This window comes from Dasypus novemcinctus, chromosome 25 (assembly GCF_030445035.2).
Source record: "Dasypus novemcinctus isolate mDasNov1 chromosome 25, mDasNov1.1.hap2, whole genome shotgun sequence".
NCBI classification, from domain to species: Eukaryota; Metazoa; Chordata; class Mammalia; order Cingulata; family Dasypodidae; genus Dasypus; species Dasypus novemcinctus.
Window position 1 is genome coordinate 33,468,725 of NC_080697.1, and position 6,604 is coordinate 33,475,328.

Below are 6,604 nucleotides of genomic sequence, written 5' to 3' on the forward strand. Positions count from 1 at the left end.
CCAGCCAATCCAGGATGTTCTTCCCATTTCAAGACCCTTAACTTGGACACATCTGCAAAGTCCCTTTTGCCATGTACAGGAACATAGTCATGGGTTTAAGGGATTTGAACATGGACATCTTTTGGGGCCACCACAGGCATGAAGTCACTTCCATTTCTTGTAGACTTTTGAGGAGCAGAATCCTAGAATCACTGGGTGGGTTCCAGGTGACATAGAGACCTAGCACAGGCTTGAGGGCTCTCTAAAGTGGCCCTGTTGAGTAGGAGGCAGAGGGGAGCAATGGAAAGAGCCAGGATAGACTGGGAGTCCAATCCTCGGACCAATTGCTTGACCCATCAACCCTCAGTTTCCACATTTATAAAAGAGAGACTATCACACCAACCTCACAGGACCATTATGGAGCTCAAATGGAATAAACCCTAGAAAAGGCCCTAAGAGAAAGTGCTCAATGCATCTCAGCCCCCTATTCCCTCATCCTCCTTCCTGCTTGCCCGCCTCAGGGCAGGTGTTGCTCACAGCTTCTTGAGGCAGCCAGTTCCGCTGTTGGACAATGCTGACCACTGGAAAGTCTTCCTTGACTTTGAGCTGGAGACTTCCTCTCTGTAGCGGCCCTCTATCTGGGAGTTTGGAGAGCCACCACCTGTCCAAAAGTTCTTGACAGAGTGGCTAAAAGGTAACCAAAAGAGACACAGATTCCTGGTGCCACTGACAAGAATGCAAGCAGACACAGAAGGACACACAGCGAACAGACACAGACAATGGGGGCGGGGAGAGAAAAAAAATCTAAAAGGTAATGAGAGTGTTTGCTTCAGCAGCACATATACTAAAACTGGAACAATACAGAGAAGATTAGCCTGGCCCCTGTTGCAAGGATGACACGCAAAATCATGAAGCATTTCATATTTTTTCTTTTAAAAAAAAAAAGGTAAAAAATAAAATAAAAATAAAGGCACTTAAAAAAAAAAAGGTAATGGGATATGTCCCCAGACATGAATGTGGCAGGTGGGACAGAGAGCCAATGTCCTCAGATGACCACCCGTATCCACTCTCTGACCAGGAAGGAACCATGGAGAGTACAGTGTCTGGTCTTTGCCTCCCTCGCATGTGATCTCTGAAACCACTGCAACCTGGGGTCTCTGCAAGGGACAAGGAGTTCCCCTTCCACCTGATCTCTGTGGTCCAGCTGGTGGTCCCTGCTCTACACCTGGTCCCTTCAAGAGCTGGGAAGTTGTCAGCAGGGGAGGACTTTTCCTCAGGTACCTCCTGGGCTGGACTGGGTATAGGGTTGGGCGAGGGGTCAGGCTTCTGCGTAGATGCCCCAGTGAGTGCCCACTTGGGAGTCAGGCAGATCCCACAAGCTCCCCTTTACTGGTCAGTGAGTTTCCTCTCAAGTCTGTGAGCACCTCAGAGAGGGCCGCTGTGTTTCCCTTCTCTTTTTTTTTTTTTTAATTCATTTTTTAAAATAATATTACATTCAAAAAATATGAGGTCCCATTCAACCCCACCACCCCCACCCCCCACTCCCCCCACAACAACACTTTCTCCCGTCATCTTGACACATCCATTGCACCTGGTAAGTACATCTCTGGGCATCGCTGCACCCCATAGTCAATGGTCCACATCATAGCCCACACTCTCCCATGTTCCATCCAGTGGGCCCTGGGGGGATCTACAATGTCCCGTAGTTGTCCGTGAAGCACCACCCAGGATATCTCCTCGTCCCGAAAACGCCTCCACATCTCATCTCTTCCTCCCATTCCCCACACCCAGCAGCCACCATGGCTACCCTTCCCACACCCATTCCACATTTTCTCTGTGGGCCTTGGCTTGGTTGTGTCCATTGCACATCTATGTCAAGTGGGGGCTTAGATTCCACATGGGTACTGGATGCACTCCTCCTGCTTTCAGTTGTTTCCCTTCTCTATGTGTCCTCAGCTCCTTACACAGTGACTCTCGCAACTAATGGATTGTTGAGTGGATGAAGGAAAATGAATGAGTGCAGGAAGGATTGGGGGTCCAGAGACAGCTCCCCAAGGTGTTCACCTCCGAGTCCTGCAGGCTTCTGGCAGAGGGTCTCCCTATCACCAGACTCTCGTGCCCCTTGGAATCTTCCTGTGTGGTGGCAGCTTGGCTGAGAGGAACTGTGCCTCCTGATGCCTCGGGTTGGCGTGGGCCCCTAGGGAGAGTCCTGTGAGATTTGGAGGGCGCTGATCTCCTGACTCTCCTTGTTGGACCCACAATGGCTCCTTCCCCTGGACCCGCTTTCAGTTTCTTTGACTCCTAGGCTGGAGGTGTATGTTGAACTCATGACAATGGGCTATGGCTTCTGCAGGACAGTCACGCCCCCAAGGCCAGAGACCGCCGAGCACAAGCCCAGGCTGCAGCTCCTCCTCAGGGGCTCTGGCTCATGCTTGAGGGTTCCAGCTCGGTTTACTCCTGCTCTCTTCCCACTGTGCATCCAACTTTCATTCCCACAGGACGGCGTGTGGACTTCATTCTCCAGCATCTGGTGTGAAGATGCTGGGGCCCACCTTACTGAAGTTGTCTTACAGAGACTGCCTCACCAGCTTCCACAGGTCAAACCCCTCTAGGGGAGTGGAGGTAGCTCAGTGGCTGAGCACCTGCTTCCCAGGTATGAGGTCCTGGGTCCAATCCCCGGTACCTCCAAAAAAAAAATCCCAGTAACATATCTGTGAGCATACACACATGCATACATACAACACACACGTGGTGCTTCTTTGAGTCACCCTGATCGATACAACTAGTGTGTTAGTTACTTTGAGATGTCATGCCAAATTACCACAAACTGGGTAGCTCAAAACAACAGAAATGGGTTCTCTTGCACCTCAGAAAGCTACAAGTCCAAAATCAAGGTATTGGCAGGGCCACACTCCCTCGGGTGGGAGTGGGGGGAGGACTGAGGTCTATGAAGGAATCCTTCCCAGCCTCTCCCTCCTTCTGCTGGCCCCAGGCATCCCTTGGCTGAGGCCGCCTCTCTCCGGTCTGTCTGCACCTCCACATGGCCGCCTCCCTGTGTGTCTGGGTCCTTGAATCCAAAGGATCCTCTTCCTATGAGGACACCAGTCATATTGGATTAGTGCCCCCCCTAATTCAGTATAACTTCATCTTAACTGATGACATCTGCAAAGACCCTCTTTCCAGATGAGGTCACATTCACAGGTGCCAAGGGTTAGACCTTGAACGTATCTTTTTTGGGGAACACAATTCAATCCACCACACCTGGGGATTTGAGAACTTGTGAGTTAACAAAGCAATCATGCCTTCCGTACAGGATTCACACCTGGGGGTCTTTAAAATCTCCCCAAACCCAGGCCCCATCCTGACCCCTGAAATCCCATCCTCTGGGGAGTGGGGTGCAGGCTCAGCAGCCCTGGAAGCTTCTCGGGTGACTCCAATGCACAGACACGTTTGGAGCCTCTGGCTGCTCTAAGGAGGCTGCCAAAGGCCCGTGTCCGCAGGTGCAGCCCTAGCCTTCACGGAGATCCCCTCACGGAAAGGTCACACAGCAGACTGGAGCATCTGGCATCTGGCCCTCCTCTCTGTGTTTTCTGTTTTCATTGTAACTACTAATTATGCATTTCTCCTCAAAATCTCCATTCTCCCCCCACCTCAGAAGGTCAGCGGAGCCCCCACGGCAGGTCGTGAGTGCGCAGGGCCCACGCAGCATGTGGCCTGCTCAGCCCCGGAGCTGAACCGCCAGGGTTCCTCCCCAGCATCTCAGGGTCAAGGCAAAGGGTGGGCAGAGCAGCGTGTCGCAGGCTTGGCCCAGCAGCCTGGTCTGTGCACTCGCCCACGCAGCTGGAACTCTGCCACCATCCCAGAAGGATGCCAAGAGTCCATCTTTGTTGATCCCGTGTGTTTCACTTTGCTAAAAGCTGCCAAAAGCACTATACCAGAAATGGTCAGCTTTTACAATGGGGCAACATTGGCTTGCAAGTGACACTTCCAAGGCTGAGAACAGCGTCCTAACCGAGGCAGCGTCAGGTGACAGCTCTCCCTGGAGCTGCCCCCACAGACCTGGTGTGGTGGTCCTGGGCTCCTCTTCCACGCGGGAAGGCTCGTGGTGGCCTCTGCCTTCTCCTCTCAGCCTGTGGCTTCTCTCTGCTCCTGGGGCCTCCTCTCTGAGCTCCGGGTGCCTCTGTGCGTCCTCTCCCCACATTTGTCCCATTTGTAAAGACCACCCTGGGGCCCATCCTACGGAAGTGATCTCACCGAAAGGAAGGTCCCACCTGCAATAGGGTCACACCACGGGGATGGGTTAGCTCTGAGGACGTGTTCTTTTCTGGGGTCCATAACAGCCTCCAAGTACCGTCCTGTGTCTTCAGAGAAGGAAGCTTTGCTGATCCACGGGGCGGAGTTCGGCTTTATAGTTATCACCTGAAATCTGGGGCCCGGGCAGGAGGTGCGCAGACTCCGTCAGCACGCAGAGGAGCGTGCCTCTCGCCCCTCGCCCGCAGGTGTCACTGCTGAAGCCAGCTGGCTCTCCCGTGACCACCACGCTGCTGGCCAACGTGTCAGAAGAGGGGTTGGTGGGGGGAGGGCAGTGCGAGGCGGGAGGCCAGCTCCTGTGCAGTCACAGGGCAGCCGACAGAGCCACACTGGCCTCTGTCAGGTGGGGGCCGAATGCCTCCATCCAGGGAGGGCAGTGGGTCCTTCACGAGGCCGTCTCTGATCCGAGGGTCCCTTGGTCCCAGCAGTCTTCCATCCGGGACTCTTGTCCAGCCCACTCGCTGGTACAAAGAGTGCCACACAGTGACAGCCTCTCAGAAATCAGCGCTTCAGTCCCCTCCATGAGACCGTGGCCACATGGAGCCCCACTCTCAACAGCACTGACGAGTCTGCTAAGTGCCTTCCCACCCACAGCCCCATTTTATTCTCCCAAAAAGCCTGTGTGGAGGCAGGCACCGTTTGCATCTCTTTTACTTGTGGGGAAACCAAGTCCTGGAAAAGTTTAGAGATTTGGTCAACGTCACACTGGAGTTAGTGGTGGGACCAAAATGGAACTCACGTTCTCAGGCTTAGAATGTCAGTTCAAGGTCACCAAGCGTGGTGGCTGCTCACACCCACCCTTGGATGTGCCGGCTCCTGCCACTGGTGAAGAGCCAGCCAGGTCTCAGCTGCTCCATCACCCCCTGCATCCTCCTTCAGCTCCAGTGGGTATGTCACACTGTGACAAGGGCAGCAACTTCGGTGGAGCGCATGCCTCGTCGAAGCCGGAGACGAGAAACGGACACAGGTTCCTGTGCCTTCTCGTGGGTTCGAGGGCTCCAGCCTGCCCCGCTCCTCCCAATCCCTCTATCTTCCCTTCCCTGATGCCTGTACTTGGACTTCAAGCCCCAGAATCAGACCTGGAGACAACAGAGAGACTACTTAACCAGCTCCACAATTGCATGAGGCTAAAGCCCTGTAACCAGTCCCTTTATTTACATATGTATCTGCTAGTGGTTCCCCATCTGTGACTGAACTGTGAGATAATTGTGTCACTTTGGGTTCTGCTTCTGAGATTGAACTTTGAGACAATTGTATCACTTTGGAGAACTGTAGCTACCAAAACTAATATATGCCTACCCTATACCCAACCGAGGTCCTATGTTTATACACAAAGGAAATGTATGCATTTGGGTACCAAAAATACGTACTAGAATGTTCTTAGGAGCACTATTTAACCTCAAAAACGAAACATCCCAAATGCCCCTCAACACTAGAATGGATAAATACGCAATGGCATATTCCTGCAATCGAATACTATGTAGAAATGAGGATGTGTGAATTGCAGCTCTACCCAGAAAAATGGATGATGCTCCAAAACATAATATTGAGTGAAAGAAGCCAGACAGGACAGATATATACATAGAGAGAACATATGCTGTGTGGCTCCAGTTAAGTTTTTTTTTTTTTTTAATTTTTTTTTAAAGCAGGCTAAACAAATCTAATGTTTTAGGAGTCAAAATAGCGGTTCCACTGGTGGTTTGTGGACTATGTTATACTTCAACAAAAAAGCTTTTTTAAATAAAAAGCTGTGGTGAAAGAGCTTGAAAAGTGTTCTAGAGGCCTGAGAGTAAGAGGAAAGAAAAAGCTTCCCAGGGTCGGGACAAGACACCCCCCGAAGTCCACTTATTTCCCATCCTCACTGTCTCTGTTGACTTGGCGCCCTGCCCACCCCCACCCCGGCAGGGTCCCCTGGTGTCTTCAAGCACATTGCTGTGAGGAAGCCAGGGCGTCTGGAGCCATGACCTCCCAGGGGAGAGAGCAGTCACGGCTTTCCCAGGAGGGCACCAAGAGGCCAGAGGCTCAGTGGTCTGCCCAGGAAAAGCACCTTGCGCTTGACCTCGCTCTGCACAAAAACGATGCCCCTCTGAACAAAGCCTCTCCAGTAAGCTCCACACACAGGCACCCAGCCAAGGGTGAGGTTGGCTGCCTACCTCTCCCTTGGGCAGGATGCCCAGGTGGCTGGCAGAGCAGGGAGCCCAGTTTCAGGGTGACTGTCCCTGCCCCTGCCTCTTCAGGTAACTCAGTCTGATGCAGACCCCTTCGGGTTGGGTGCACTTAGGCTCCAGCAAAACCTCAGCTCCCAGAAGCTTCC

At 52.7% G+C, this 6,604-nt stretch overlaps 1 non-coding gene across 1 annotated transcript; it reads left to right on the forward strand.

Moving 5' to 3' along the window:
• The first annotated feature begins 799 nt into the window (after window positions 1–799).
• On the forward strand, window positions 800–907 carry LOC111764347 (U6 spliceosomal RNA). The gene has a single exon (XR_002796979.1). It is a non-coding gene; the product is annotated as a U6 spliceosomal RNA (small nuclear RNA).
• Window positions 908–6,604: the final 5,697 nt, after the last annotated feature.